Source organism: Neopsephotus bourkii, unplaced genomic scaffold, assembly GCF_033783945.1.
Source record: "Neopsephotus bourkii isolate Nb327-2 ecotype Australia unplaced genomic scaffold, CSIRO-AGI_Nbou_v1 NB_1, whole genome shotgun sequence".
Classification (NCBI taxonomy): Eukaryota; Metazoa; Chordata; class Aves; order Psittaciformes; family Psittacidae; genus Neopsephotus; species Neopsephotus bourkii.
In genome coordinates, this window is record NW_026900518.1 from 78,197 (window position 1) to 97,745 (window position 19,549).

Sequence of the window (19,549 nt, forward strand, 5' to 3'; positions counted from 1 at the left end):
AATGACTGCTGCTGCTAAACCCAGGACATGTTTACAATGAGATTTTTGTTTTTTTCACTAGTTAGGTTCTGAAATTGAGCACTGACTACTGAACTGACTGTGCTGTAAGAAGACCACCTTTTAAGACCAGTTTGAGAATGAGAATTACAACGTTGAATTCACAGAAAGAATATAACAGCAACAAAATATATATTTTTTAGCTTTATAGGGATAAAACAACAATTTGCTTCACAGCTCACACACAGAGTTCTCTTGGATTCCCTCATTTATAACCTGGAGTTGCAATACAAAATGCTTGGTACATTACATGTGTAAGATTGTCTGTGTAAAATTCCTGTGAAATGATAGTGATTTGGTTTGGGAATTGAAATTGAATTTGAATTCGTATGTTTCAAAGTTCTTGGGAAAACTACTGTCCTGTCATTTTAGGATTGATGTTAGCATCACCAGCCAAAAGGGAGGTGGCAGCTTTTTTAAGTCATTTAAAAAAGCAGAATTAGCAGAGCTTACTGCTAGATCTCTTCTACATCACTAGAGTAACTAGATGTCACATTATTAGATCCTGCTTCTGATGCTCACTCTTGTTGTCAGTCTGTTGACCAAAACATTACCAAGATCAGGTGATCCCTTGCCAGTGTCTGAAATCTGGACTTTGGTACTTATCAGAAAGCATGCCTACCAAAGTGATACCCAAACAAAGTGCAGCTGAAACACTGTTCAGTTGTTTGGGGTGTCACATGTTTGGTTGTAACATGCAAGTTTCTGTTAATTATTTATATGGCTTTAATTTTTCTCAGAGTGGAAAAGAAAGAGCACTCTAAAATATGTCAGCTTTCGTTACTTTTAGTGCTTCAAATTAAAATACCAGTATCAGACAAGAAAATAACTGATGGTCTACCTTTGTGGAAACAGATACTGTAAATGCAAGAAATGTCAAGGTTTTACCCTTGACTAAGCACTAGTGTCCATATATGCCCACACATTTCAAATGATCTTTATACTGGATACTCTACAGCCCAGAAGTCTATTTTGGTGAGAAGGTATAAAGACAAAAAATACCTGCATAGGGTAACACAGAGCAGAAAAGGTTGAGATCTAATTGGATATAAAAAATAATAATGACATCCCTGCAGTTATTTGCAGGGCTATTTGCGAGGTTATATTGGTTATTCGCCAACTTGTAGCAACAATCAGAATTTACCAGAGTTGAACTGAGTGGTTAAATGTATTAGTTACATTAAATGCACATAATTCTTGATTCCCAGTACTAATCTGAGTGTCTCTTAAGGCCTGAGAAGAAGATATTGCAAGCATAAAGTTGTGAGGTGAGAGGTCTTTAGTTTTAGTTATGCAATGCATAGAAAAAAGTCACATCTTAAAATGTTCTGAATAAAGTACAAGATTCAGATACAGACCATGTGAAATGATGAAGAAAGAGAGATAGCTAAATGTGATATTCAGTGGTCAGTGGTGGAAAAAAATGGTGGTATTTTTGGAATGACATCAGACACAGGCATCTGGGAGGGAAAATCAAGACTGATGATCTGCCAGGGTGATCTTGGACCAATAGTCAAGAGAGAGACCAGAGGCACTTTAATTTAGAAAGCAAAGAACAGACTTTTCAGAGTTGCAAATGTGAGTAGAGAATGTTAATTTCTGGGAAACTTAACCTGAAGAACAAAATCAGTTTTTGCCGGAATGCAATTTTTCTATTGAAGGAACCACCTACTCTGTAGTTGTTACAAATAAACACCTTTATCTCTTTACCTAAGTAATGTTTTCAACATAGCATTTCACATTTCTTAATGTGGAGGAGACATCAAATGCCTGATGTTTCTTTCAGCATGTAAAAATGAGACAATAGAAGTTAAAGATTTAAAATTCCCTGACATGTTTAATGATCTATTCATGCTTAAAACTAGTATATCACAGATAAAATTCACGTTAGTTTTGCCCAGCATTTTAGTTCCCATGTGTATGCTTTAACATAAGCTAATACATATGAGAGGAGCAGATTTGCCATTAAGTTCAGAATACAGGGATGTGACCAAAATTTAGTGATGCTGATAAAACCCTGGTGGTTTGTTGTGTTATTTCATCTTAAAAATGAGAACAGGACACAAACAGAAAGCAATGGTACAGAAGTTAAGCAATAGAGTAAAATAGTGTGTACTGGTGTTTTAAGATGCCTGTTAATATTCACTGTCTTACACATGACCTTATATAGGAATGGGATCTAAAAAAACTAGGATAAATCTAAATTTCCTCAAGACTGTCAGATCTCTGAGTTCTGATATCAATAGGTGTGAATTAAGATACCAAATCAAAAAGGTACCACCACTTCCAGGAATGATTCTTTGATTTAATTTTTTAAAATGTACTGGAAATATAAGTCCTTCTACAGCAAAGTGCTTGCTGATAGATACGGCACTCTCCTGGTTTGGAAAATTCAGAAGGAAAATAAACAGGAAAGAAAATAGATCAAATTTTTATTTATATTATGTAATACATGTATATATAAGACAGTAGTCCTCTACCAGCCTGCACCCCAAGAAGATTATCGCCATCCCCATATTACCATCGGCGAGTCAGAGCTTAAGACAGTTCAGCAGTTCAGCTATCTGGGAAGCATCATTTCCTCGGATGCCACGATCGACAGAGAGATAGACAACAGAATAGCAAAGGCATATAGAGCCTTTGGAAAACTCCATAAAAGAGTCTGGTGTAATAAACACCTGAAGAAAAGTACAAAGATCAGTGTCTACAGAGCCATTGTATTGTCTACTCTTTTATATGGGTCTGAATCATGGGTCATCTACCGTCATCACCTGCGACTCCTGGAACGCTTTCATCAGCGCTGCCTCCGTACAATTCTAAACATCCATTGGACTGACTATGTGTCTAATGTCACTGTCCTCGAACAGGCAGGGGTCACCAGCATCGAGGCCACATTGCTGAAACTGCAGCTGCGCTGGGCAGGGCACATCTCTAGAATGAAGGATCACCGCCTCCCCAAGATCGTGTTTTACGGTGAACTTGCCACCGGTAGCCGCAAGAGAGGTGCCCCAAAGAATTGATACAAGGACTCCCTGAAACAATACCTTAGCCTTGGCCATATTGACTACCATCAGTGGTCCACCTTGGCCTCCAATCGGGAGACTTGGAGGCACACCATACATAATGCCGCTGACTCCTTTGAGAGTTCACGAAGAACTAGTCTCGAGGAGAAAAGACAACGCAGGAAGAATCGCGCCCCACCTGTTCCACCCAAGGAGACCTTCTGCTGTGCTTTTTGTAGCCGGATTTGCCTATCCCACATTGGCCTTCTTAGTCATCAGCGCGCTTGTAGTAAGCGTGGGTAAATGCCCTTCCCAAATCTTCGTTCGCGAAGTCAAGCCATGAATGAATGAATGAACATGTATATATGTACATATAGACATGTGTAGATACAATTAAACACACAGGTGGCCTTTAGAATACTCCTTTCCTACATGGCAGCATATTTCAGCCATTTCACATTATTTCAAGAGCATCAAGGGCAAAATGAACGTTGCTAGAACAAGTTTTGCATTTCAGTCATTGTGATGGGCAGGTAAAAAACTCAGCCCAAAGCAAAGTGAACAAAAAAACTCAGGCTGCAAAAGTAATGACTTTTCTAGGATATACAGTATGCAGCAGAGAAGAAGACAACAAACATAACAAACACAACAAAAGGACCAGAGGGCATGACTTAGGAAGAGCAGATAAGGATATGAGACTTGTTCAGCTTTAAGGCACTGAGGAGTGACCTTAGGGCTGTCTGCAACTACATCAAGAGGGGTACCAGAGAGGGAGATACTGATCTGACCCCTCTGGAGCCTGGTGATAGGACACAAGGGAAAGCCTTAAGGCCACATCATGGGAAGTTTGTCCTGAATATTGGGAAAAAGTTATTTACTGAGAGGGTGGTCTTCCCCTGGCCCCAAGCCTGGGTTCAAGAAGCACTTGGACAACAACCCTAGGTATAAGATTTAACTTTTGGGTTGCCCTGTGTGGGGTTAGGAAATAGATTTGAAGATCCTCATGAGTACCTTCCAATTCAGAATATTCTGTGATTCTAAGTGGACGCTTTAAGCTTCTTAGTGTAAATATTAACTATTTGCAATCAAGTTTGATTTCATATAAAACCATACATTTCTTTCTGTGACTTTTTGTTTTTATTACTTACAACAGACGATTTTTCCTTGGATATATGCTTCAAGCTGTTTTGTGGATTATTTTCTTTATATAACAAAAATTGAGATGATTATGGATAAAATCCCATGATGTTTAAAGGCAAGCTTTATCCCAGAGCATGGATATGCCCAATAGTCCTCTGGCCTTATTTCCAGGAAGGTTTTCATATCAAAGTAAATATGAAATGTCTCCTTTGGTGTCATATAATGCATTTAATAAAGACACAGATAAGTTTTCATTTTAAAAGCTGTAGTTTATTGGTGTTTATAGTGAGAAATACACCTCAGGATTACTGATTCCTGAAATTTCTTCTGACATTTGTAAGAATTGATTACTCATATACTCTTCAGCAAGCATCTGGCAAGTGTTAGCAAATCAGACGTTGACAGCAGAAATAGTGGTAGGAATGGGACTATCTTTTTGTTGGATTATTCATATCTCTTTTAAGCTCCCCCTGAAGTAATTAAAGAGTAAGGCATTCATTTAGAGGATAAATCATCCCTGCAAAATAGCAAGATGAAAGCAGAAGGACAAAGGAGGGGGTGAATGCTCTATGACTTGAGAAATTGTTTGAAATATTTATTTTACTTTTTCTATTATGCATTAGGTGCTAAAAGGGATTATGAAAATGTGATGGAGTAGAGACGAATGTGCTGTTCCTGTGTTGAATGACTTTCAGGACAGCAGCTAAGTGAACTGCTTATTGCTTTGGAAGGTCGAGTGAAACATGGTTGTTGGAAGACTTCAGAATAAAGTGCACTTCATGCTAAAAATAAAAACAGAATGCCACCTTCATTTATGATTTTAAAAAATCTAATGTTGTTATTTAATTTCAAAGGATCATGCCAGTGTTGTTGAAATCAGTGAATCACCCACTGTTTGCTACATTTTCTGCTAGCAGTTTTCAGCTTAAAAGGGGTTTTATATAAAATAGTCTTAAAAAATATATCAAGTGATTTTGGGGAAGAAGAAGAAAATATGGCAATATAAGAGTATACTTAATTTAAATTTCCAAGACTATTTCTACACTGCAACAACTAATAATAATAGTGGCTTTTATTCCAAAAGATTCACCACAGGACGTTTACACACACAAAGATGGACTTTTAGGTAACCTGTGATACAGATCAAGCTGTGGTTCCTTTGTTATCCTCATGAACAGGCACCCTAAACCCATGGTGGCTTCTTTATATCGTGCAGCTACAGTTCCCCTGCAGAGGCAGAACTACATTTGAGACCTTGTGTCCATTCAGATTTCAGTGCTGGAGCTTCCAACAGGGACAATCCTGAAGCTGACAGGTTCTTACTGATGGGGTCACCTGGCCATCAGGAACAAGGGTAGAATCCATTTCATGCATCATCAGATGTAACCTTTCAGTCTGTGAATCATGCTACATTGAATCCAAAGAGTTCCTAGACAATTCATTGAATACTCAGAAAAATGATAGGGCTTTGCACCAAGCACACTGAGCTGGTTGTCAGCTCCTGAGGCAGAAAGCTGTCAATAATATATAGAGTACTGTTTCATTTTTTCAGCATTTTCTCGATGTGCTGCTAATGTCAAGATCACTACAGCAAGTGTCTTGCAGATGGGACACAGTGATTAAGGACAAGATATAATTAGCTAAAAGCTTTGCCCTCCCTTCACCTAAGTGTTTTCTAACTAACTCCAGCATCTTCTCAGATAAATTGTGCCAATGAAAATTTTCTGCAAAGTTTTCTCTGGGATTAACAGCGCCAAGAGAGACTTTGAGTGTGATTTGAGAGAAAGAAAATACTTTGACGAAGATCCCAGGCTGAACAGTTGCTCTTGGGAAGAAAAAGTTGCTAGTGAATATTAAATTGTTGGTGCCTGTCTTGCCTTACCAAATTTCCCAATCTTTTCTCAGAAAATCAAAACTATCCTTTTTTTACTCACTTCACACGCGTCTGGCTTTGTCTACAAAGAATACACACACATATTTCTAAAACAAGGTCTTTGTGCGGTTAAGGTAGTTTTCCAAATAAATTAATTCATTTTTGGCATGCATTTAAACTTAAGATTTTTTTTCCTAAGAATATTCCTTTTTTTTTTTTTTTTTTTCCTAACAAAACTGGTTGCTTTGATCTGTATATTTCTGCTGAATGTACACCCCTGCACTTGAAGCCTTAAACATCCTGAACTAAAGGATGACAGTGCTCTAGTTTATCTGACCAAGTCTTTTTTGGAGGAAGTCACATTTCATTGAAATTATCCTGAGAGGTCATCTTCTAAGGGATATTTTTAGGAGATTCCTTATTTTTTATATTTTTATTTAGATTAACCTTCACTTGCAATTGTCTTCATTTTTGTAACATAGCAGTGTTTAGCTATGTTCTGCTTTCTGCTGGTGGTGTCCAGATAGATTGAGCATGAATGACAGTTAGCAGCCTGCTTTATGAACACTATGAATTTAGGGACAGACTTTGCCAAGGAATTACCCAAAAAAGGTTGCCAAAACACCAGCAGAAATTCCTCTCCATAGAGAAAAATCCAGGGGAGCTGTAGTGACCTGATTCTGCAATCCTTCATTGAAATAAAAGCCTAATATGCTGAACTAGATAGAGAACAGTTGGCACTCAGAGGCATTGTTATGCCTGCACTGGTGTTGTATTAGGGCCTTGACAGGATGGCTTAGCTAGCAGGGTTTCTTAGCTGTCTATACCGAAACATTTAGAAGTATATTCACCCTCCACATAGCCCAATCCCTGTCAGCACTACAAGTGCTCTACAGAAGCCTAGCACTTTTATACTATTATAGCTGACTGGAAAGGACATGATCTGAAGTGGTTTCAATATTTATCACAAAAAGGCCAAGCAGGACCAGTCTTCCATCTGAAACTCCACTATGTGCACAGTTTAATTTAACAAGTAGCTACATTTCTGCTGTGTACTTTCTGTCCCTCATTGCTATGTTGTTTGTTTCCAGACTGAATTGCTTTTATTGATTTTGTACTGTTTTGTCTAATGATTTTTCCTGTAAACCCCACTTAATATGATTTATGACTCCCACTCCTCTGCTGCAAATCCAGCTGTGGGGTGCTTACTCTACCAGTAAATCAAGTATTTTAAACATTACCTCAAAGGGTCTTCTCAACAAATTTCCCTGTCACACCTTAGAGATGTCCTCTGCCTTTTCTTCCTCTTGTCAATTGCTATTTAACATCTTTATCTCTTGATGTACACACACTCCCTTTTGGAACACACTTCTCACAAACGTCTTTTGAAGATAAGATATCTTGGGGGAACTCCAGTAGGCTGCCTCTTTTAATATTTACCATGTGGCTGACATGGTTTGCTTATCCCTAGCCCTGATAGTTACAAAAGTAGGCTGTAGATGGTTTAAGCTTTTAAGTGTCAGAAGGAGACGCCAAGCTGGTTTGATTTACGATCCACATAATTAGAAACATATAAACAAAACCCTGTAAAAGCTGTGATTTGAACTCACATCTCCTTCATAAGCCTAAATAAATTCAAGTTACAATGTATTTTACCTTGTTTCTGTGGTACAAAACTACAGAGATGATAAATTGCCTTGAAATTGACAAGCAGCTAACTCATCACTTCATATGCGCTTCCCATGGTTTAAAGCTAAAATGTCAAAAAAAAAAAAAAAAAAGAGTAACCCGTGTTGAAGGTAAAGGGATTTTTCTGGCATAAGTCCAGGGGAGCTTTCATTTGTGTCTTACATATTAAAAGCTAGAGCAAGGAAAAGATTCCTAGTTTCTCCTGGTTATGACTGCATAAAACAACAAACCTCATGACACCCTAAAAATAACCATTTTTATTCCCCTTTTTATATTAACAAACCCTAAAAAAGAAAACATAACAAAAAGCAGAAATAACTGGTACCTTTTTACTTTACTTCAGTCACCAAATCTAAGCTGATTTTTGGTCTAAAACCTCTCCTAGGAAGGAAGAATTGCTATTAAATCAGATTTCACAACAGTTTTAACCAGTTTTCTCCTCCAATCAGCTTTAAAGAGTGTTATATCAAAACCGTAAAATCAGTAAAAGCATTGATCACAAGATTGAATCAAGACTTACTCATTTTAACTGCAAAAATGATGGTGGAGCTAAAAGAGATTTACAGAATATACCAGAGCAAGTAAATCTTATTTTGCATTAGTTTGATGAAGCAGAAGTGGTTAAGTGATACTAGATAAAAAAATGACAAAACTTAACCTACTAAATGCTGCCATTGTAACTGTCAGTTTTCTGTAAGTCTTTAACACTGACAATTGCCTCCCTTTCTCATAGTTTATACCTGAGAAGCCAAATGCAGACCATGAAATCAGACACATGTAGGCAGGAATTGCCTTATAAGCGGATTCAGATGACATAATTTCTGCATGCAAAATTTATTTTATCAGTCAACTTGATATGCTGCAGATGTAGTAAAGTCACAGAATTTTCTTTATTTCTTTGGCTTGTATGTGGAGGTGTTTATTGTCCTTTCTTCAGTAATGGTTTAGCAAGTGGCTGATGCAGGCTAGAAAGTGCCTGTTCACTGCATACTTAGATATCTCTTATTTGAAATGGGCAGAACATGACTCTGCCCTTGGACTCTGCATAAAGGACAACATGATAGACAACACCAAGCCCACTGAACCCTGTTCTGATAGTTTGTTCAAAATTAAACAAGCACTTTGCTTCTACTTGGCTACACATGATGAAGTATTCTACATCTAAGTGATTGCATTTGTTCAGATACATATTTTAGCTGTGTTTTCTGTTTTATGTCAATTCACCTTGACAAGCTGAAGAACACATATACTGTTACAGTTTATTTTCTCAGAACAATTTTTGCTATGCCTCATATTTCCTCACGTCTTTACCCCAAAACATTTGATTTTGCTTTATGCTATATAAATATGCAATGCTAATACATAACCTTACATAGTTTCCCATTTTTTCTTCCCCTTTTGTTTCCAGTGCTTGAATCTGGTGCTTAACTCCTGAGCATACATTGTAAAGTGAATGATTCATTCAGAAGTAAACAATCGTTCACAACTTGGTATGCAGTGTAACTTCACAGCCATCTTGTTGAAAGTATATTTGAGCTAATACAAACTGCATTTCTGTGAGACTAGAAAGATAAAAAAACAGCCCAGCACACTCATTCTCCATTCATGGCATCTAGGGAAAAGATCATATCAGTCTCTTCAGTACTTGCTCTCATCTTATTCTCAGCAATATTACTTCAGTGCGTACTCTGTAAAGAAAACAATAATCTTCATAGACTGAGAATGTAATTTGTGTCTACTGTATCTTTAAGGAAAAGAGGGCTTAATGCTAATAATTGCCTTAAATAACACTAATAGGGGTTAGTAAACCTGTATTTATATAATTTTATAGAATTATTTTAGCTCTCAAATCCAAAATATTGTACAAACATGGCATATTCTCTCTGAAGTCACGCAAAATTCTAATACAGAGGGAAAATTTTGCTCATATAAAGTTCTTTCTAACTATAATCAATTCCAAATGACAATGATTAAAAGATACAATACCATTCATTACATTACCTGCTAATATCTCTAGAAGATTAAGTATTCTTGAATAATTCATCCATTGCTTGTGTTAAAAGGATGTCTTCAGGAGCAGGGAAGCAAAAGTCTTTTCCCAACTATACCTTCGCTTTCTATATATAATCTCTTGTTCCTGTGTGCATGGCTGAAGAAGGCATATGCCTGGTTCTTTTGAGGACTGATGCACAATCTTTTTGTAAGATAGCTTCCCCTACAAGCTGTCCAGCTGCAAGTTACATAGCAGAGGCAAGGGTTCTACTGGTGCCAGTCTTACTCCTCCCACAGCCTCAGTATTTATATCAAATTCCACCAAAAGATTGCATGGCAAGAATTTGACAGTGAAGAGGTAGTGCTTAGCTGTGAAGTCAGAGTTGCACTAAAGGGGTGTCTTCAGGAGAGCAAATACCACCACTTGGGAAAGGTGTGTGCCCTGAAATGTACATTAGTCTGTTCCTACTTCTGCTTCCACATCCATACCACTAGGGTCACACAGCAGCTCCTGGGATAATACCACACACACCACCATGCAGACCTCATGCTGCTGCATCCTGACAATCACAGAAACTCCGTGATAAAATGTGACATCTCATTTACACAGAGATTCAGGCTATTAGAGAGCTGATAAGTCCCTAAGCATTAACAATTAACAAGAAACTATACCTTTTTAACCAACTGTAATACAAAAATAAATTAAACACTAGTAAGTTGATGGGTTTATAATAAAAGAATTGTCACCTCACCTGCAACTATAATTCCCTACAGTACTGAAGTGCAGTGGTTATTACCAATTTGCTGTGTGATACACCAATTTTAATTTTAAATCTGATAATATCCTTGAAACACCTCAATCTCTAGTGAGTACAGTCTGACCAGATCAGGAAAGACAGCATGCATCATTGCAAGATTACGAGCACTTTTAATTCAGTCATGTTGACCTTCCAGCAGTGAACTTAAAAAGAGCTGAAAACCTTTCAGTGGTAAGACTGATTGCCATTGAAACTTAATTGTCCCCGGTGTTCATGCGACTAAGGGCCTCACCTTGTCAATGCTTGCACTGGTTTTGCTAGCACCAATAAACAGAATGCTTTATCAACTTCAAAAGTTATTCCTGAGAGCAAGGATTTAAAATGAGCTAGTAAAAAAAAACCAACCAAATATCCTAGTTGCTATTTTTAAAAAATAAGTATTTGATATTTCTGACTGAGGGTAACTTCTGGAATCTGCAGTTATTTTTTCACAGTATTTTAGGGTCTTGAAAATACAGTAACAAATTTGTGTACTGAATTTGTATTAAATTTGCATTCAATACCCCCAAAAAAACTCAACAAAACTAATCAAAACCCAACAAAACTAATAAAAAAAACAAGCCAAAACAGAAGTGGAAACTGATCCACTGTTAGACCTGTTGGTGAGATTTTCTAGAAACTGTGGAAACATGCAGTGATACACTCTGCTTAGCTCTTCAGTCCAAGATATATTTGCATTTCAGATATGTTCACCATGCACTGAAGTTACACTACCTAAAAATGAATTTAATTAATTCAATGAAAAAAAATTGAGTTCAGTGACAGACTAAATGAACTTAATCTGTAACAAAAAGGCTGGAAATGCAGGGGGAGCATCCTACGTTCAAAAGCAATTTTGGAATCTCTGGAAGTCTGAGTTTGTTTTCTAATATTACAGGTCAGTTTGAGGATTAGTGGAAATGCAGTGTACAGTGGGTGAAAGCAGAAAGCTCCTGAATCTAGGTGTGCTTAGCAAAAATATCCAGAATCATTAGTCTCCACCTGATTCCTACCAAATTTCAACTGAAAATCTTTCAAAAATAGGAGCCTATCATTCAAAAAAGAAAAAAAATCACCTGAATTGATTTCTAACACTCCTTAGTCACAGCTCCTTAAGGAAATGGGAAAAGAAAAACCCAGGCCCCCCAAACACTACATGAAATATTGATAAATGCATGGTATCAAAGAAGAACTTTATATTCTGCCAAATGTATGCCTATATCTGAGAAGAAAAAGAGAGAACTGAAAAGGTATACCTAACTTGCTTTTAGAATCTATCAAAGATTTGCCAAAACCAGTAAAAAGGTATATACAGAATGAAAGACTAACTAACTAACTAACTAACTAAATTAGTGGAGAACAGATCAAGGCTATTACTATGTGAACCAGGTGAGATATGCCTCTTCCTGTTCCCAGCCCTGGTAGACCCTTATGTACAGGTATTAAGAGTTTTGGTATCTTTAAAAGAGAGCAAAATAATTATTTTTTTCTTTTTTTTTTTTTTTTTTGTTTTCTCAAAAAAGAAAGTAACGGTTGGACTTGATGGTCTTAAAAGTCTTTTCCAGCCTAGTTGATTCTGTGATTCTGAAGTTACATCTGTCAGACAGGGTTTAAGTCCAGGAACAATATCTCCCAACATTTCTTGTTTTGCAAGCTCCCTAGCAATTCCAATAGTGTGTTAAATAGAGAGTGAAGGCAAGACTACATGTAAACTGATTTTCTTCTCCGTCATAAAGATGCTAATTATAGCCTATGGAGCCTGTGTTTTCTGTCCCTCAGGTATCTATTATCAACACAAAGCTCCCTGGGGTACTAGACTTTCTAAACATCATCTTGCTTACCTAACAGAAAGCTATAACCTACATTTACAGCAGTGCTTGCCTAACAGAGAAAAGCACCCCAAGCCATTGTTGCTTTAGGTGGCATCACCTTAACAAGCTGAGCTGGAAACTCCTGATTTGAGCAGAAACACAGTGTAGACTAACAGGAAAAGATTCTAAATCACTGCCAAAGACATAACCCGGGCAAGCCCATAAATTACTTTCACAATGTAAGACACCTCTACCACAGAGGATTCTGCCACAATAGACTTTCATGTGAGTGTGGCTTCAACCAAAACAAAACGTTTTGCCTTTAGCTCTGTACTATTTTGATCTTAACAGCCACTGAACAACACAAAGTAAAGCAATGTGCAATGGTGATTGTACATCAATGCAAGTAGATGTCGATAATTTGATTGAGGTCAATTATAAGTAAGTATAACCTCCTTAATGCCTAAAATCTGTTTCTATTTTTTTCCCAAGTTACATCAGATTTGACATTTTAGATTATAAAATCATAGTTATTTTGTAATTTTAAAAAACTTCATGAAAAAATAGAATTCCAGATCAAATCACAAAATTGCCAATGCATTGTCTTTCCATATTTACTTAATCTAAAACCTCCAATATTATTAGCATAAACTAAACCTCAGAGGGGCATATTTATCTACTAACTACATGGAAGTGAGAAAGGGCTTATTAGTAAGAGCTAAGGACTGCAGTTTGCTCATCCTTCCACATACAAGAACACTGGCCCAAGATCACATTTTAGAAAGAAAAATTCCAGATCTGGGCCCAAGTTTATGATCCTATTTGTGAAGCAGTTGCCATTTTGGCAACATCAGACACTAAAACCACTAAAATTACACTCTAAATTGTAGGTTTGATTCTGTCTCATTTATATGAAATATGTCTCCTTTTGTATGTCCATATATGTATACTTGTCTGTCTAGATATATATAATGTAATATCACCAATTATAAATGTTAATATCCAACAATGCAAGAGTAAGTTCCAACTGTTGATTAAAGCATACTTAATAATTTAGACTAAGCAATATTTTTATAAAAATGTTTTGAAATGCATGTCCTGACCAAGCAGGATGCGTGGGATGTGTCTTATTCCACAGGTTATTTCCTGTGATGTATATAACTTCTATAACTGTTCTTTCAGGTTTGTGAATGTCCTGCATATCACCATGGGACAAATCAAGGATGTGCCATAGCTCCTCCACAGTTTTTGATAGTAACTCAACTTCCAGCTGTAAATGTAATTAATACACACAGTCTGTGATGTCTGTAGGTGATGTTTTGTGGCCAGCATGCCTAGGAAAACTGTAAGAGACATGACAAGTATGAAGAAATATGGAAAACTCACTCCAAAACCATATTATAAAGAACAATCCATTCTCCATAATATTGTTTTGACCCATCCCTTCTTTCACCATTAGGTGAAAGTCACGATTTGCTTTATGAGACTGTTACAGATTTAAGATTTGTTACTACCATCAGACGTATTTCTCTTGCTTACCACTCAGCCATAAAAAAAAAAAAAATAATTCTTTAGAAAGATGGTGTTCCATATCTTAATTAGATATCATAACAAATGAAACCCATTCACTGAAAACTAAAACAAAGCAACGCTCCATACCAAAACCACTTTGTATTTCTAAATGCCATTTGTTAACTTGCAACATAACTGTTATCAATTTAAGAATTGAGTGACAATAGCAAATATAATGTAATTCATAACATTCAAATGTTATTAATGTTACAACTCCTCACCTGAGGAGATGCTAATCAACTGTTCAGATTTTGCTGTTGGAGCAGCCTGGCTTCTCTCTCACCTATGTGGTCTTCTAAATGTGTCATGATCTTTATGAAGAGCATGTGAGACAATTAAGCCCATTCTTCTTTTGAAGTTTTTGGCTACAAAAAAATTAACTACATTTTTAATGCAATTTAGTATTCTTACTGATGTTTTATTAAGACTATCCTTTGACAAAAAAATGCTACCACTCAAGACAACTCAAAATTAATAATCCTATTCCCTGATCACACAGGAAAACAGAATAAGACAAGGTTCATTTTAGCCACTGAACTGCTCTGTGGTTTTCAAGTGCCCTGTGCTTCGCAAGCACCCAACTATGGCACAATCAGCTTACCAGAAGGAGGAATGAGGAAGAAGGAAAACACTCTCAGCAAACCTGGGAAGTGCAGGAGAAGTTTTATTTCGGTTCTAATTGTGTTTTCCTTCAGTAAGTCTTCATTTTCAGCCTGTGTCCAAAAGCACATTGCACATTTTATGGCTTTTACTGCATGCCACAAACGTGGTTTACTCAAGCACTAGCTCCTAGAGGAGTAAAAGACACTTCATGTTACCTCTCCTAACCCACATTCCCCAATGAGAATTGCTCCTATCACAGTTCTCCTATCCTGGATGAGCTCTCAGTCTAATATTTTGCAACTTGCACAACCACACAAAAGCAAAGAGAAGTGATGCTAGCCCTTCAGTCTCCCACACCCTGCTTCAGCCTTCCTCAACTGCACCTTGGCAGCTTCCACCCCTGGTTTCCACCCATGTAGCTTAATTAGGTCACCAGCTTCCCACATAGTACAGCTTTCCACCCTGCTCGCAGAAAGGGCTGGTGTCGTGGCAGTCATGAGGTAGGGTAGGCTGATGGAAAAAGGAGGCAGGTGACCTCTCAAGCTGTGCTTGCATGATGCTTGGGCATGCATGTTGACGTCCACCAGCAATATGACATCTGCCATGCTGTAGGCACTCCCAGAGGCTAGGTCTCCTTAGCCAAGGATTATCCATCCACTCCAAATCATCAAAAATGCAAGCTGCGGTATTGCAAGTGGCACATTTCTAAACAGGAATGGACGTAAGCCAGGGACAGAAAAGTTTCCTAATCAGGACTCCTGTATCTCAGTTAAATCCTAATTTTCAAAGCATTGTTGTTATGCAACCATATAATAAAGTATTTAACAATAATAGGAATTCTGATTAAGCAAAATGCTGTGCCACATAAAACAAGATTGCAGAGATTAAGGACATTTGTACCTAGCTGCCATACACAGATAATGCCTTTATACATGGAGATCATTGGAATTTCAATTCCAATGAGAATTGGAATCATCTAAGATTTTAAATACACAAAGAACTAAAATAAGATAGTTAAAAATGATATGAAAAGTTTTTGAATCCAAAGACAGCATCTAAAACCAGGAAAATGGAAAAAATGATCATTAACCATTAGGACACATTTTACTGCAAATTGTGCAAAAAAAACCCCTATAACATAGTGAGAATCAGAGAAATTATCCTCACACATTTTTCACATACATACATTGTCATATGTATACATACAATGTACATTTGTATACAATGATACAAATAGCGCACATATAAACCATCTACTTAAAGGTGGAATGGCACTGAATTTCTCTCACAGAAATAAGGTACTTTACTTCAAAGAGAAGTTCAGGCTGGAAAATCAAAGTCCTGGCCTTGAAAATGCCAAATGTCTCTTGGGATATACGCATTTTGGTAGATTCTGCTAGAATCTTCTGCAGAGACCTTGGGCTTTAATTACAGTCATAGGTAAAATGATGAAGCTGACTGTTATCTTCTATTAATTAAGATTTTAATCCGCAATGATGAGTAAAATATAATTTTATCCACTTCCAAGATTATATTTCAACATTTCAGTTATAGGCATCCGCAATAAAGCCCCACAAAAATCAAAGATGAGTCAACACAAAGATTTGTCTAAATTTTGCATGGTTATGCAAGATCGTAGAAGACAGTTAATGCTTGATACTAAATCAAACATTTCTTCCTAGAAAAGTTTAAGAACTTGCATGGTGTTCTAATGGCTGATTACATGCTCAGTTTTAACATAGTTTGGAGTAGAATTTCACTTTAAATATATGTCCACCTGAGAAAACAATGTGGAGGAAGAAAGCAAATTCTTCATTTTATCCTATTGTTCTCAATGCTGACAGAAATTTTTCTGTCAGAGTAGATGATTCAGACCACAGATTTACAGTGGATATTGTTCTACTTTGTTTTATGAAAAACATCTCTCTTTTCCACTTCCATAAGGAAATGTTAAATCCATATATCTTACTTTCATGATACTTAGCGTGATGAGTCCAGATATGAATTGTTTTCTTTCTGAAGCTTATTTTCTATCAAATTGTATTCATTTTCCATGTAAATGTCTAAAGGATAATTTAAAATATGTTGCCTAGGTACATCACATAAATCAAATGGTCAAAAATTGATGTTCTGCATAAAATTAATCGTATTGAAATGAAAACCAACCCTTACCCTGTTGCCTTTTAGGATAGTTTAGGACACAATGAACATGCCTTTTGTATCTACGACTGCAGTGGTTAAACTATCTGTTCTCTTGTTTTCCGTATCTAATAAATACAAACAGATTAATCAAATTTCTATTAGAGGATATTGGGTGGTAAAGAAGTTAAAAAAAAGTCTCATGTTTGTTTTTTTTTTTTTTAATTTCTTTCTTATTATATATGCACATCACTACCATCTTGTACAACAATAAAGATCTCCATTTCTACATCGTTCTTGGCTTGAATATAGTAACTGTTGAAAAGTTAGCAGAAGTTTCAAAGGGAAATGAAGGAATAGATAAAATCCAAACAAGAGGCAAAATATCAAAATTCTTGAAAAATATATTGATCATATCTGCCAGTTAATCAGTGTTTTTGGTGTAATTTTGCCTTACTGTGAATATGTACCTTTGACCTCCATATGTAGACATGTAGATCAACCCCCTTTATGTACAGAAGATATTTGATGATGAATTTTATTTATTATTGAAAATATCAAAGATTTATATTCTACATACAGTCGTCAAGTTTATCTAAATTTACATCTTGAGTTGTGGTGGGTTTTTTTAATAGTTTGAGTAATTTTTTATTATTTTTTTTTTGAGAAAGCTGTCACTTTCAGTTTCAGTGTAATATACTCATCTAAACATTTCCTTAGTCTCTGTATAAACACATCAGGTTAACTTTGCAAAAATTGGAAAGACTTTGTTTTAGTCTTTATTTTTAGAGCTTGGTGCATGTTACTCGATGCAGAAACTGGCATTTTTTTAATATATATTTTTTTTAGGCTAAAAATAGATGTTGTGTGAAAGACAGGAAATATTAGAGTGAAGATTTTTTGAAAAATACTGTTGCTGAATGACTCCTCTGACCTGAGACCTGCAGTATAATGACACAGTCTCATCCATGAATTTATATTTTCATATTTATTAAGGCATCATCTTAATTCTATTTCAGTGTATTAACTTAAGGGACATGCTCTCTGCTTGATGCTATCACATGTTATTACTGGTGCATAAGAATGTGGATTCCTTAATGCTTTAACTCCATGGAGGGTAGAATGTGCCACTCATGCTTATGACAAATGCCACCCTATTTTATGAGAGTTCTATTTAGGGCTACAAAAACAACCAGGTAAGCAATGTAAACACTAGCAAGATTTTTGATAGCAAACATTTTCAAATAGCTGCTCAAATGTTTGCTTAAACTTTAAATTGATCTTTTTAAAGTTAAATCCTAAGTAGCTGTCCTTAGCCAAAGCTACCATTATCAGACAGAGCAACTAAATAAACTTCTTCCCCACATCGGCTTATTTGCAAGTATGCAAAAAGAAATCCTTGCTAACTTTTTTTTTGCCAGTTTTAATTCTCTAACAGTCTTTCAAATAAAAAAAAAAAAAACCCTGATCCTTTAAATCTTACTGGTTTTGCCCTTATTGCAACTGTTAACTGTGTAACCCCCACAGACCACATAAAATACCAGAAAAGCACAGCAGCAGGTGACCAGAAGGGAAGATGTACATGCAGAGGGAAATGCAGGTTTATAGTATAGTAGAGTGAAACCCATCCATGGTACATCCCCACTACAGCTCTGAAAAGAGCAGTGCATGGTCTTAGTTTGTTGTTGTCCTGGGTTTAGCAGTAGCAGTCATTTCTTCTCCTTCTTAGTAGCTGATGCAGTGCTGTGGTTTTGACTTTCAGCCTGGGAACAGAGCTGGTAACACTGATGTTTTCAATTACTGCTCAAATGTTTAGACTGGCCATAGGACTTCATGAGTCTCATGCTCTGCCAGGGAGGAGGCGAAGACAGGAGGAAGCAGGGACAGGACACCTCACCCTAACTAGCCAAAGAGGTATTCCACACCACAACACATCATGCCCAGGGAGGTAACTGGGAGTTACCCGGAAGGGCACTCTCTTCTAGATTGGGCTCATTTCAGCAAGTGATATCATATTCTCTTTCCTTGTTATTTCTCTTATCATAATTATTATTGGTGGCAGCAGTAGTGATTTGTGTTATACCTTAGTTACTGGACTGCTCTTATCTCAACCCGTGGGAGTTACATTCTTTCGACTCTCCTCCCTGTCCATCCAGGATTGGGAAGGAGGAAGATGGGGGAGTGAGCGAGACGGTGTGGCTGACCGGGTTTAAACTACGACAGCAGGACAGGACCCTGCTGAGCTTAAACCACAATAGTTGTTCACTGTGGAGTGGGAAGGAGGAACAGAAGTTGCAAATGAGATTACTGGTCACAAATCCTTGATGATGCAGGATGCTCTGCCTACTTTCCTCACCAGCAGACACTAGTGCAAAATAAGCACCTATCATGTTTTGTGTTTTGTATAGTGGGCATCTTGTGTAGTGAAAGAGAAAAGCAAATTTGTTCTTTGCTGTAATCCCAAATCACTGCAAGACAATAGTCAGATTTTGCCCAGGCAAAAAACCCAATGGATGTAATTTATTATAATATTTTCTAGCTGTTCAGAGCTAGCCATGTGAAGATATGACATCACGCTCAGACATAACACTCTCTTTTTTGAAGAACAATGAATGTATAGGTGTAAAAAAAAGGGTGCGTGAAGCACTGCCATCGATAATTCCTTTTAATAATTTATTTCCTACAAATGGAGCCCTTCAACTGTAACAGATCTTATTTCCCTCTCTGGGACTGGTCAGACTCTTGAGACAAAAGGTTTTGTTTTGGTCGCTGTCATTGGAAATTAACTGTTTGCTCTGCCAGTTCAAAACTCAAAAATACATAAGATTGGTAGAAAGATCCTAATTTTCCCTAAAATCCAAAGTGTTTTAAATA